This window comes from Arvicanthis niloticus, chromosome 14, assembly GCF_011762505.2.
Source record: "Arvicanthis niloticus isolate mArvNil1 chromosome 14, mArvNil1.pat.X, whole genome shotgun sequence".
NCBI classification, from domain to species: domain Eukaryota; kingdom Metazoa; phylum Chordata; class Mammalia; order Rodentia; family Muridae; genus Arvicanthis; species Arvicanthis niloticus.
The window spans coordinates 375,790-389,312 of record NC_047671.1 but is presented as its reverse complement, the minus strand read 5'-3'; the positions used below and the strand labels follow the sequence as shown (position 1 = coordinate 389,312).

Below are 13,523 nucleotides of genomic sequence, written 5' to 3'. Positions count from 1 at the left end.
GAAAGTAAGAAAGAGCCTTGAACTCATTGGCATGGGGCAAGGGGTGCGGGGGATGTGTGTGAAAATTTCCAAATAGAACTCCAGTGGCTCAGGTTCTAAGATCAAGTATGGGACCTCATGAAACTAGAAAGCTTCTGTAAAGCAAAGGACATAGTCAATAGGACAAATCAGAAACCTACAGATTGGGAAATCCAATAGAGGGCTAATATCCAAAATACATAAAGAACTCAAGAAATTAACCACCAAAAAACCAAACAACCCAATCAGAAAATGGGGGCATAACTAAACAGAAAATTCATAACAAAGAAATCTCAAATGGCTGAGAAGTACTTAAAGAAATGTTCGAAGTCCTTAGTGATCAGGAAATCCTTAGTCCTTAGTGCACAAATCAAAACAACCTTGAGATTCTACCTTACACCAATCAGAATGTCTAAGGTCAAAAACTCAGGTGACAGCACATGTTGGCAAAAATATGGAAAAAGAGGAACACTCCTCCATTGTTGGTGGGATTGTAAACTAGTAGAACCACTGTGGAAATCAATCTGGAGGTTCCTCAGAAAATTGGAAATGGTTCTACTGGAAGATTCAGCTATACCACTCTTAAGCATATATTCAAGAGATGCCCCAGGCATCACAGGAGCATGTGTTCCACTATGTAAATAGTGGGCTTATTTGTGATAGACAAAAGCTCAAAACAACCCAGAAGAACAGAAGAATGGATACAGAAAATGTGGTTAGTTTGCACAACGAAATACTACTCAGCTATTAAGAACAAGGACATTATGAGTTTTGTAGGCAAATGGGATTAAAAAATATCATCCTGAGTGAGGTAACTCAGACACAAAAGAACATGCATGGTATGTACTCACTAAAAACTGAATATTAGCCACACACACACAAAAAAATACAGAATACCCGGAATGCAATCCACAGAACTCAAGGAGGTTAACAAGCCAAAGGGCCAAGTGAAAATGCCTCAGTCCCACTTGGAAGGGAGATGAAAGCAATCATGGGGGCAGAGGGAGAGAGGGACCTGGGTAGGAAAAGGAATAGGGAGGGGAAAGGGGGGACATGATCAGGTATTGGGGGAAAGAAATAGGACTGAAGTCCTGAGGGCCAGCAGAAAAAATGGAAACAGGCAACCTCAGAAGGTGGAAAGGGGACCCTCAAGAATATACCAGAGACCTGGGAGGTGAAAGACTATCAGAACTCAAACAAAGGGAGGAAAGACCTTGTTTACCACAATAGACCTAGTAATAGGACCTAGGTGGAATTATCCACCCTGGCTGCACTTAGAAGAATAGACTGCCCGCTGAGCTTGCCTTAATCCATCTGAAACAAAGGATGGTTTGGTGGGGCTTTCCCTATATATATACAGGAGCTGAATGTTAAAGTTTGAGGCTTAATCAGAAAGCTTTGTCTTGGCTCCATGTTTTTCTCGCCTCTCCATCTCTTTTTCATTTCCAGCGCTCCTTTCAGGTGAACCCAGTTTGTCCATAGCCACTGGACAGATACAAGGGACCTTAGATGAAATACCCTACAGTGGGGAGAGAGAACTTAAAGAGTCCACCTCCAGTAGAAAAACAGGATATCAAATGGAGGGATGGGATTGCTATCCCAGTCAAAAACTGACGCAAAATTGTTCCTGTCTGAAAAAAACTGCAGGGACAAAAAGTGGAAAAGATACTGAGGAAAAGGAGGTCCAGTTGTCGGGAGCCGACTTTTTAACAGAAAGTGGCTAGAAAGCAACTGTCAGCTTTGCAGCCATCTTGAGCCATATACCCTGTCATGAGACTTGGTTTTCAACAGCTTACAACAGCTGAGCACACTCTGATCTTGTTTTGCTGTTTAGTGCCCCCAGCTGCAAGGCGCACATGATATCCATTCCTGCAAGGCACATGGTGCACGTGCTATCCACACTATATACGCCTGTAAGGCATGCATCATATCCACACCTGCAAGGCACATGACAAAGTATATAAATACCCCGGACTTCCCTTCAGAGAGGGAGACAATGAGAGAGAAAAGGAGAGACAATAAAAGAGGAGAGACATGAAAAGAGACAATAAATGAGAAACTGAGACTTGATCAAAACCTCTGTCTTGTCTCCATTCTTCGCGTCTCTTGCTAGGTCCTGACCCGCAGTCCTGAGCAACAGAATGGTCCACAACACAGTGGCCACCAAGCCGGGCAGTACGGGTCTCAACATCCAGTGACAGAACTAAATTTGGATCTAGGTCAAGGGGTAGACCCCAGGCTTGACACTATTACTTTTATGATGGTTTGCATTTAAACAGGAGCCTAGCATGACTGCCCTCCAAGAGGCCCAACAAGCAGCTGAAAGAGTCAGATGCAGATTCTTACACCCAACCAATGGACAGAAGCTGGGAACCCCTGTGGTTGAATTAGGGAAAAGCTGGAAGAAGCTGAGAAGGCCAGCAGACCCATAGTAAGACCCGCAGTCTCAATTAATCTGGACCCCCAAGATCTCTCAGACACTGAGCCACCAACCAGGCAGCATGCATCACCTGATATGAGGCCCCCAACACATATACAGCAAAGGACTGCCTGGTGTGGTTTTAGAAGATGCACCTAATTCTGGAGAGCCTTGAGGCCCAGGGAGTGGGGAGGTCTAGTGGGTTGGGGGATAGGGTGGGAGGACATCCTGTGGGAGACAGGAATCAGGGAGAAGGTATGGGATGAGGACAGAAAGGGAAAAAATTTCCTTTGGACTGTAAAAAAAATGTTAAAGAATAAGTAAATGATTTTTGAACAAATTTCTCTATACATGTTAATATTAAACATTCTATAACGCAGTATCTGTTAATAGTAAAATATGCCAGTAAACTAGCAGGTTTTATTGTTGATAAATTTAAAAATAATGATAGAGTTATTAATAAACCTCTTGCAAACAAAAACAGAGTTCTGGTTTTTATGACACTTATTCAGTGTATAAATATAGATATTAGGAGAATATGCTTAAATAGAACAGCAAATAGTTTACTTTGTCTCCTTAAGGTCAGGCTGAAACCACCCTGCTGACTTTGTAATGACTACTGGTTTGCACTCTTACCATCAAATAAGAGTTTTTCTTTCCTCAACAGCATTTGTTTTCAGTCTTCTCGTTAATAATCATTTTCTCCTATATCCCAGGTATACCACTCCTGGGCATATAGGGAAATAATACTACCTCCTGCTCCTGAGATGCTTGCACAGCATGGTTATAGCTGTTCTAGTCACAATAGCAAGGAAATACAAGCAATCTAACTGTCCAACAACAGATGAATTCATAACATAATTGTGATACTTTTATATACACTAAACTGTAAAAGACAATTAAACTTGTAAAATGATAAATTGGTAAGTATCATGTTAAGTGAGGTGACCCAAGCCTAGAAAGCAAAGAAAGAAAGAAAGAAAGAAAGAAAGAAAGAAAGAAAGAAAGAAAGATGAAAAACTCATATGTTCTCTTGTATATTCAAATACAAGTTTGTAATATATACATATAAATTAAGTAAATATGAGTAAACCATTAAAAATAGAAATAAGGGCATAGCAAGAATTGAAGGAGAAAAGCATAATTATTTTTACTTGAAAATACTATAATGATAACTAATACATCACTTGCTATAAAAGTCAATTATAATTATTTTTAAATTATAATTTGAGTTAATAGAAGATTAAGAAAAAGCTGTCTTAACTAAGAAACAACTTATCAAAAATATGACATTTAGTCTGCCACATAAAGGATAACAGAGAAGTCAGAGAAAACTTATGAAGGTAGTCATGGCCAAACATAGCTGTATGTATAAACCAAGCTTCACATATTCCAAAAGTTGTTGTTTAAACAGTGTAGCAGAAGGCTGAAGAGATGGCTCAGCCATTTGAAGCTAGGCTGACAACTCCCCCAACCTCCAAAGTGTAGCAGGGAAGGAACATCATACCCTTGGAAAGACAGTTTGAAAGCTTACAGCATCCCCAACATTGTAATGCAATGTTCAGAGTACAGATGTTCCAATTTGAATAAGAAGCTATTGAACAGTTTGTCATGTGTCTAGTGTAATCATATGGATTATGCTTTATAGAAGGCAAACATTTAATGTAAAGTGTTTCTGAAAAGGGAAAGATGAGGTGAGAGCCTTTTCAGTACTCCAGTGAAGAAAAAAGATGACCTGAACCACAGTAATACCTAAAGATAGAAGGGCGTCCAAGTTTCGCAGAATTTTTAAGTAAATTTTTTAATTTATTGAAATAGTCAATATTACTAAATTGATACAGCTACCACAATAGATTACTATTCCAAAAACCACTGAAAAAACAATAGGAAGTTACTACATTTACTTATGTTTTATATAAACTAGGCAACCAACCAAAATTAGACTGAAATATTATAACACACATATAATTATGAAGTAAACTATATTCAAAGCCAAGGAGTATCCCTTAGCATATATGGCATGAGTTTAAGTATTTATTCTGCATATACTGATATATTTTCTTTTTATATTGCATTTTTTCTTCCTTTTGTTTCTTGCCAATAGATCCTGTCAGAGGAAGAGGAGAGAATTGCTTTGGCAGAAAGAAATGGAGAACAAAGGTAGATAGTGGAAACCCTTCATATGGTGATATAATAACTGTCAACCAATGAAGCATGAACTTCTGAAGTGAAGGACAAAGTTAACCAGAAATAAAACAGAAAGCAGAAAAAAACATGGAGGGTAGAATTTGGAGCCACTTAGGATAGAGATAAACTCCTGACTGTCACTTCCTATCTGAAACTGATATACTTGCTGCCTCCAGTAAGTGCAACAGACTACACTTTGTGACACTGAAGTGCTGTAATGCTTAATACATGCTTTGGAAGGAAGGCATACAGAAGTATTTCAAATGACTAATATGAGGTTACCAAAATGCTGCAGATCACATTGCTTGAATGTAAACAATCGGAATAATTTTATTCTTCTCCCCAGTTCCTATGACTCACTGTCTAAAATGTGATGCTAGCTTTTTGTGATATATTTAACCTAGTTATGCTTTCCCTATTCCATTTGGATCACCTATTATGAATTGCTATAATCAATGAATTAATAACATGGGAGCATAATCTGAATAATCACCTTGTTATTCGAGAAAAGTAAATTGGTAAAACAGATAACAGGAGAAAAGCATGAACAACAAGGGCCTCACTTAAAGAAAACTATTGCATAATACACAATATTATAATTAAAAGGTTCTTCAGTTGAAATTTGAAAAGCACAGAGATAAATGTACTCTTCAAAACTACACTAAGTACATAATCATACGTAGTCATTGGGAAATTTTATGTGTATATTCTTAGCTAAAGTGTTATTTATAACTCTTCAGCAGAATTAAAATGACAGTTCCAAGGATCAGTGTTTAACCTGATAACAGCTAGCACTTCTGTAACAGAGGTAATGAAAGGTTATTCACTAATGACTTTGTGAACCAAGAATTTTATGTCAACCAAGCTTTATAGGTGAAAACATCAACATTTGCTTAAAATTCTGGAAGAAAAACACTGAAATATACATCAGACCACTGAAAACAGAACTTTTCAAACAAAGAAGTCAATAGTAGAAAGGATGAGATCAATAAACTTTTAAAGTTAATTGAAAATATTTAAATGTGCTTTCATTGTGTAAATGGAAATACTGAAAGCATCTTAAAATATGCATTATTCATAGACCAAAGCATCATCTTTGTATTAACTAAATCCTAAATATGAATTGACTCTCTAAACCTGACTTGTTTAGATATATGTCTGAAAATAAAAGAACAGAATCAAAAAAAAAAAAAAAAAACACTGTGTGTTATTTTTTTTTCTTTTTCTTTTTTTTAATCAAGTCATAATTTTTACTTTTTAACACAGGGGTTATAAACACGAAAATGTAGGATGTGGGGAAGGGGATGTCACAGGAGCATAAGTACTCAGGGGGAGTACAGATATCTTTCAGAACAGGGTATCAGCTGGATGAAGGTTCAGGGGTCAGGTCACTATGACTCTGCCTATGATTCACTTGTCCTTATCTAATTTGGTACTATCCGCCAAGGCTACCTATGCCGACTTAGCCCCTGACAATCCATTTTCTTGTTCTCAGAAATACTTTGAATTATAAAACGTTATTGTGGTTTTTGTTAGTATGCTGGGTAAAATAATTTTTATTGATTTCATTTTAAACTTCAAAGTTTGTAATGAGTTAAAGTGTCCTTCAACAAAATTATAGGTCATATTTATTTTCATATTGTAAAATGCTAGTTAATTTGTTGAACATTTTTAAAAACTTTCCTTTTTGAGAATTTTATATATGAGCACTGTATTTACATAATTTCCCCTTTCTCTCCTTCCTCCCACTCTTCCCAATCCCCCATACTTTTTAAATACATCTTATTATTTAATTATTTTTCATATATATATATACACATATAAGTATATATGTATATACAAATACTGATAAATAAAGTGTTTTGAAAAAAAACCATACTACGAGAGTACATACTCTCTCAAGAAACTGTGCACACAGAGAAGCATATAACCACAAAAGCCTTCATATATTGAGGAATAATATTACTTTGAGTATTTACTATATTGAAATTATATTAAAGTCATCAGTTGACAATCTACTCATATCAATTATAATTTATCATTGATTTCAGTCTAACATGTAAGAGTTATAAATAAAAATCAGAGTAAAATTATAAAGTTTAACAACACTGTGAACGATTTTTAAAAATCTTTTTTCCCAAATATCTGTCCAAATAATTTTGGAAGACCAAAGTCTGTAGGCAACTGCTAAGATGAAAAATTCCTCATATATAGACATTTATGTTGTAATTTCATTTTTGACCTAATTACAAAACTGTAATTAAGAGATTCTGAACTTTTAAGGCAATCCACAAAAATATTATCAGAAATAATATCAAGCTGTATAATTTATAAGTCAAATCAGAGAGCAATGACTAATAGCAATATCACCTAGCAATGTCCATCCCAAAAACATGAATTCAGAGACATTAAGAATGCAGACACAATAAAGGAAAGAAAGCATATGTATTTTTTATTTATGACACTATTGTTAATATTTTAAGCTCTTTGTAAAATATAAAGTCTCAGGTTGATTTAAAATGAAACTCATTTATATTCTGCAGTAAAGAGACCACAAGAGGCTAGAGAAACAAATTCAAAACCTGAGAATCACCTTTTTCCACAAAGTATTTGCTGAACTTAGAGGCTATTTGTGTGACTACAGATTTGAGACAAAACATTTGTAAAGAAGAAAAAAAGTCTCCAAAAACAAAAACAAAAGAGATGAGCTTGGCATGCCACACAGACAAAGCTGGACACTTGAGAACAGGAAAGGGCAAGACCAAGCAAAAAAGAAAATTGCCATTGGGAAGAAAGTGAAAGCACAGAAAACACAATGAAAGCCAATATTTGCTTATCTTCAAAGAGGTCAAAAAGACATTGTATCGATAAAACATGAAGACATTGTTTCAAAGACCAGAGAACAATAAAGAGCTGAAATTGAAAAACATACTTTACAGAATCACATTTTTATTACTTTGCTGGTAATGTACAGTAACAAGGCAGAAAAGCAATACAAGATTAAAACAAGAAATTTATAAACTCCTATTTAAACAAGATTCACCTCTAAGTAGTATTTCAGAACATATTGCTCAGTTGGGATTAATTTATCCAGTAGATAAACCAAAAGAAAAAATAGAAGATTTGTAAATACAAAAATATGTGACTATTTAGTGAATTAACAAATACTACCTAGTAATGAACAAATAATGGTTAGATTTCAAAAACAAGAACAAAATGAAAACAAATACCAAGGAGGAAGAAGGTACGAGATAAAACATTCCATTATAAAACCCGTTAGAGATTACAGTAAATAATCTCAGCCTTCTCGTGAAAATATCACAGCATTAAAAAAAAAAAAAAAAAAAAAAAAAAACCACTAGTGTAACCTAGAGTGACAGGATAAGATAAAAATATAATGGTAGATTTGTGAGTGTCTAAGAGCTAAAATAAAGGCAACAGTAGGGAAAATATATGCTGTAGAATTGGAGATAAGCATAAGAAAGCAACTACCATGCATAGTTTGAATATGAAGAGTCTTTTTTAGATTTAACATTTTTTATTGGTTATTTTATTTATTTACATTTCAAATGTTATCCCTCTTCCCAGTTTCCCCTCTTGAAACCCTCTATCCTGTCCCACTATCCCTGCTCACCTACCCACCCACTCCTGCCTCAGCACACTAGCATTCCCCTATGCTGGGTCATCAAGCCTCCATAGGACCAAAGGACTCTCCTCCCATGATGCCAGATAAGGCAATCCTCTGCTACATATGCAACTGGAGCCATGGGTCCCTTCATGTGTACTCTTTGGTTGGTGGTGAAGAGTCTTCAAAAGGCTTGAGTCATAATGTAGTAATTTTCAGGGATAAAGTTTTTTGGGAGAAAAGGGGAAGAGAATGTGGGGAGCTGATTCAACCATAAATGCTCTTCTTTCATCAAGGGACTTAGTGATCCACTGAGAAGTGGCCATCCTTCTATGATGACATTACTGAGAAGTAAATATGGAAAGCTGGCCCCATTAAAGGAAGTAGGTCATTGGCAGTATGTCTTGGAAGTTCATTTGTCTCCAGCATCATCTTAACTTGCTTTCTTTGAGTCCTAAATCCTGGCTACCATGAAATGAGCAGCTTTTATTGCTGCATACCACCACTACCACAATAATTTCTCTTGTCTCAAGCTTGAAGGAATGGATGCAGCCAATATCCTGTATATCAGATGTTTGCATTATAATTTATAACAATGCTTTGTGTGGTGTGTGTGTGTGTGTGTGTGTGTGTGTGTGTCCAACTTCAATGAAATGTATACAGAGAGTATGACATGATATAATTTGATAATAAAAAAGATTGTATTTATATTTGGTTAATGTATAATAGTTATACAGATTTCTGGTCTGTTATTTGATATTTTAACATCTGTACGCAATGCTGTGCTTAGGATCATGGATGATTCTACCTCCTAGGGATTCACAGAAATATGATGTGTAAAATATTTTGTTGTGTTTTAATTTATAGAACATCAGAACTTACTACTTCAATCTGTATTGAGGTATCAATAACCAACTTCAAGTAATCACTCTTCTATAACATTTCTGTCAGTATCACACAGTATAAGTTACCTTTCCTTAAATACTCATGTATGAAAAAGAATATAGATAACCTACTTTTTCCATTTTTGGCTAGTTTCACTCAACATATCAAAGAGATCCATCAAGTATTTTGTTGTTTGCAGATGTGACATTTTAAAAATAATTATCAATTAATGAACACATATATTGATCGTACTTATCTATTCCATTATGTGCATGCAGGTGTCCCTTTGATATGTTGATGTTATTTCCTTTGAATATACACCAAGCAATGAGATTATTAGGTCAAAGGATAGATATAGTCCCAATTTCTTGAATAACAACCATAATGCCTTCCATATATCTTTTATCAGTTTACACCCATTCAAGAAGTGAGTCAAATTTTCTTTTTCTCCACCTTATTAAAATCCTTTTCTTTATGATAATTATTCTATCTTGGATGTATCTGTTGTTATAGTTCCTTGTTCTTTTCTGATTCTGTTTATTTGTATCTCCTCTTTCTTTCTTTTGGTTAGTTTGGTGAGGGTTCTCTTGATCTTATTTATTTTCTCAAAGAGCCAGATCTTAGATTATTTGATTCTATATTTTGTCTCCTTTGCTTCTACTTCAGTGGTTTCCTTTTTGAGTTTTATTATTTCTTGCTGTCAACTGAATTTGCATTTGCTTTGTACTTGTTTGTCAAAATTTTGTGATGCATTTTAAGTCATTTATTTGTAATTTTTCTGATCTTTGTGATGTAAGCACATAGAGCTGAAAATTTCTTTTGTACACCGCTTTTGAGGTGTTCCAGAAGTTTTGTTGTGTTATGTCTTCATTTTCCTTTATTTTTCATAAATTTTTTATTTCTTTCTTCTTGATTCATTCATCATTCAGTAATGAGTTCTATAATCTCCATGAGTTTTATGTGTTCTCAATTTTAAGTTGTATTGTATTATGGTCAGATAAAATACAAGGAATTATTTCAACATTTATAAGCTAACTAAGACATTTTTGTGTCCCAGGACCAGGATATTGTCTACTTTAGGAGAGCTTCTACATGCTGCTGATTAGAATGTGCATTTTTGTTTGTTTGTTTTGGTATTTGGATGAACTATTCTGCAGCAATCTGATAAGCTCATTTGATGCATGATCTTATCAATTAATTCTGATTTTTCTCTATTTATTGTTCAGATGACCTGAGTATTGACAATAGAATATTATTCATGTTTTGATGTATGTGCCTCTAAATCTAGCAGTATTTTTTTTTAAGAAAGTGTCCACCATAGTCTGTTGACTATATGTTTAGTATAGTAGTGTCTTCTTGGTTAACAGTTCTAGTTTGAAGCCTACTTTACCAGATATTGGGATACCAATGGCTGTTTATTCCTTGTTTTCATTTGATTAAAGTACTTTTATCCAGTAAGTCAATGTCTGTCTTGAAAGCTATGTTTCTTATAGACAAATATAGTTGGATTTTGATTCATATTTATAATTAATTTTATGATTTACCTTATATTCTGACCACAGATTTCCCTCCCTCCTCTCCTTTCAGCTCCTCCCCCCAATCCACCCCTCCTCCTCTTCTCTTCAGAAAAAGGAAAGCCTCCCATGGATATCAACCAGTCTTGGCCTATCTCCTTACAGTAAGACTAGGAGTTACTTCTCCTATTGAGGCTAGAAGTGGCAGCCTAGAAGAAGGAAAGTGTCCAAAAGGCAGGCAACAGAGTCAGAGACAGCCTCTATACCTGCTGTTAGGTGTCCTTCATGAAGACCAAGCTGCACAATTGTGACATATATGCAGAGGATTTAAGGTCAGTCCCATGCATTTTCCCTGGTTGGTGGTTCAGTCAGGTTAGTTGATTCTGTGGGTTTTCTTGTGGTGTCCTTGACCCGGTGCTGGCTCCTACAATCTTTCTTCCCTATCTTCTGTAGGATTTCCCAAGCTCTGCCCAATGTTTGGCTGTGGGTCTCTGCATATGTTTCCATCAGTTGCTGAGGAAAGCCTTTTTGATGTTGGTTATGTTAGGCTCCTGTTTGCAATAGCAGAATATCATTAACAGTGTCAGGGGTGGGCTCCCTCTCATAGCAAGGGTCTCAGGCTCAACCAGTCTTTGGTTGGCCATTCCCTCAATTTTTGTTTGGTCATTGTTCCCACATACCTTGTGGCCAAGGAAGAGCTGAGAATGGAGTGAAGCCCTGAGGGCTGGATCTAGTCCAGGGCTAGAGAGGAAAAGAGAGAGCTCCAGCCGGTCCCTCCGAGAAAGAGTCCTTGATTTGTTGGAGGTTGGATTAGGCTTGAGCTTGGTCATGACTAGGAGTGCCGAGAGGCCTTCTACAGGAGATTAGATGGTGGTTCTATAGGCAAAGGCCTTCTCCATGGCTACTCCCAGCGGATCCCAGTGAAAAGAGGCAGTCCATTGTTTTAAGGCATTTATTGCCATACTGGAAAGTGGATGAGTAAAATCATACCCCATTTCTCAGGGTAGGCCTGAGATTAAATACCTTTTTCAGGGAGGAGTGACTGGTAAGGAAAGCTCATTGGTCAAACCCTTCAGGTTTTTAGGTGCCTCATTAAAATGGAGATCTGTCTTGAGCCTACATGACCACAGATCACAGCCTCTACCAGTGGAAGGGATTGGGGCATTGCCCTTACATGACTGATGACCACAAATCTATGGGGAGCTGCAGCTAGTGACAAGGGCCTGGTGCCCAAGAACAGGCAAAACACCTACTGTCCCTTAAAGTCTCCTGGGTTCCTGGTGTGTCAATCATTCAATAAGGTGTCAATAAGAACAAAACAAAGAGAGAAAATAAAAGCTAAGCGTTAAGATATGTTTTGGGTTACTGTGAAAATGGAGATGAAATTGTATGCAAATGAGCAACATATATTCAAAACCACTGTACAGCTAACACTTGCCCTCTCTGAATTTAAATATAGAATATTAAACTTTGAGTGTGAGGGCGGGGGAGGTTACTTTTGTACCAGCTATCTTCTAAATACAGGTTTATATTTTTCTCTATGAAAACCACCTCTTTATTTGACCGTGATTTATCCTTGGATACTTTTGGGGGGCTTTTTATGATGATATTACAAAATATTTGTCCAGATAAAAGTCAAAAACTTCCTTAACATGTCAAAGAAGACTTTCCTGAACATCAGTCAAATGTGATTCATTGCTTTTCTTAGGATATTTGTGTTAATTAGATTGCACATCTTAGCTGGCCTCTGGATCACACTATAATTCAAGGTATTTTACCTCATTTCTCTCTCTTTTCACTTCCTCCTTGCAAAAAGAGTTACATAAGAATTACACAGAGTTTATTTAATTACACAGTGATTTCATTACTAGCTACTTAAATATCTTTTCTCACATTTTGCCACCTCTGCAAAATAAATCAAAAAATATGTGAACTAGTATTTTTTAAAGCTTTGCTTTCACTTCAATAAAGTGTATAGAACTTGTATATTTTTAATCATATTTTGAAGATATAGTTTTGTATGAAATATACTGATACTTATTTTCTCTTTTAAAAATTCCCTCTTTAGAACTAAACTGTTTAGCCAATGATACTTCTGATTCTATTACCTTTTCATATAGAGTATTCATTTTGTCCTTCAGTAAAAAGAAAGAGAATAGGATGGGACTTCCACCAACCAGGGGAAGAAGAGAAAGAGGAGTTGAAGCTTGGAGCCAAGAGGAAGGGGGTCCAGAGAGAGACCATAGTGCCTAAAGCCCAAAGAGTCAGATCAATAATAAAATGTAGACATCATGGTAGGTAGCCAGATTAGTTTAGAGGTTAAAATACATTAGTACTGCCCAGGTATTGAGGTGAAGTTTTAAAAGAAATCTTTGTGTGTGTGTGTGTGTGTGTGTGTGTGTGTGTGTGTGTGTGTGAGAGAGAGAGAGAGAGAGAGAGAGAGAGAGAGAGAGAGAGAGAGAGCTGTTATTGGAATTAGTTAAAATAAAGAAAAACAGTGGCCGCATTAATGTACAGATTACATTAATATTAAAAATTAAATTTATAAACTTCCCTTAACTGAGACAGTCTAGAATCTCATATCAGACACACTAACAATGAAGTAAATCTATGTACCAGGATTCATTAAAAATAGACAAATGCAAAATAAAAGAACCAGGCAGTGGTGGCACACGCCTTTGATCCCAGCACTTGGGAGGCAGAGGCAGGTGGATTTCTGAGTTAAAGTCCAGCCTGGTCTACAGAGTGAGTTCCAGGACAGCCAGAACCACACAGAGAAACCCTGTCTCGAAAAACCACACACAAAAAAAAGGAAAACAGAAAAAGAAAAAAAAAAAACACACAAGTACTATACCAACGTTCTTTAGTGAGAATA

The 13,523-nt window shown here is 36.1% G+C and overlaps 1 pseudogene; it reads right to left on the bottom strand.

The window, feature by feature from the left end:
• The window catches only part of LOC143434420 (glyceraldehyde-3-phosphate dehydrogenase pseudogene), a 180,199-nt pseudogene extending 168,721 nt beyond the window's left edge, over positions 1 to 11,478 (bottom strand).
• Positions 11,479 to 13,523: the final 2,045 nt, after the last annotated feature.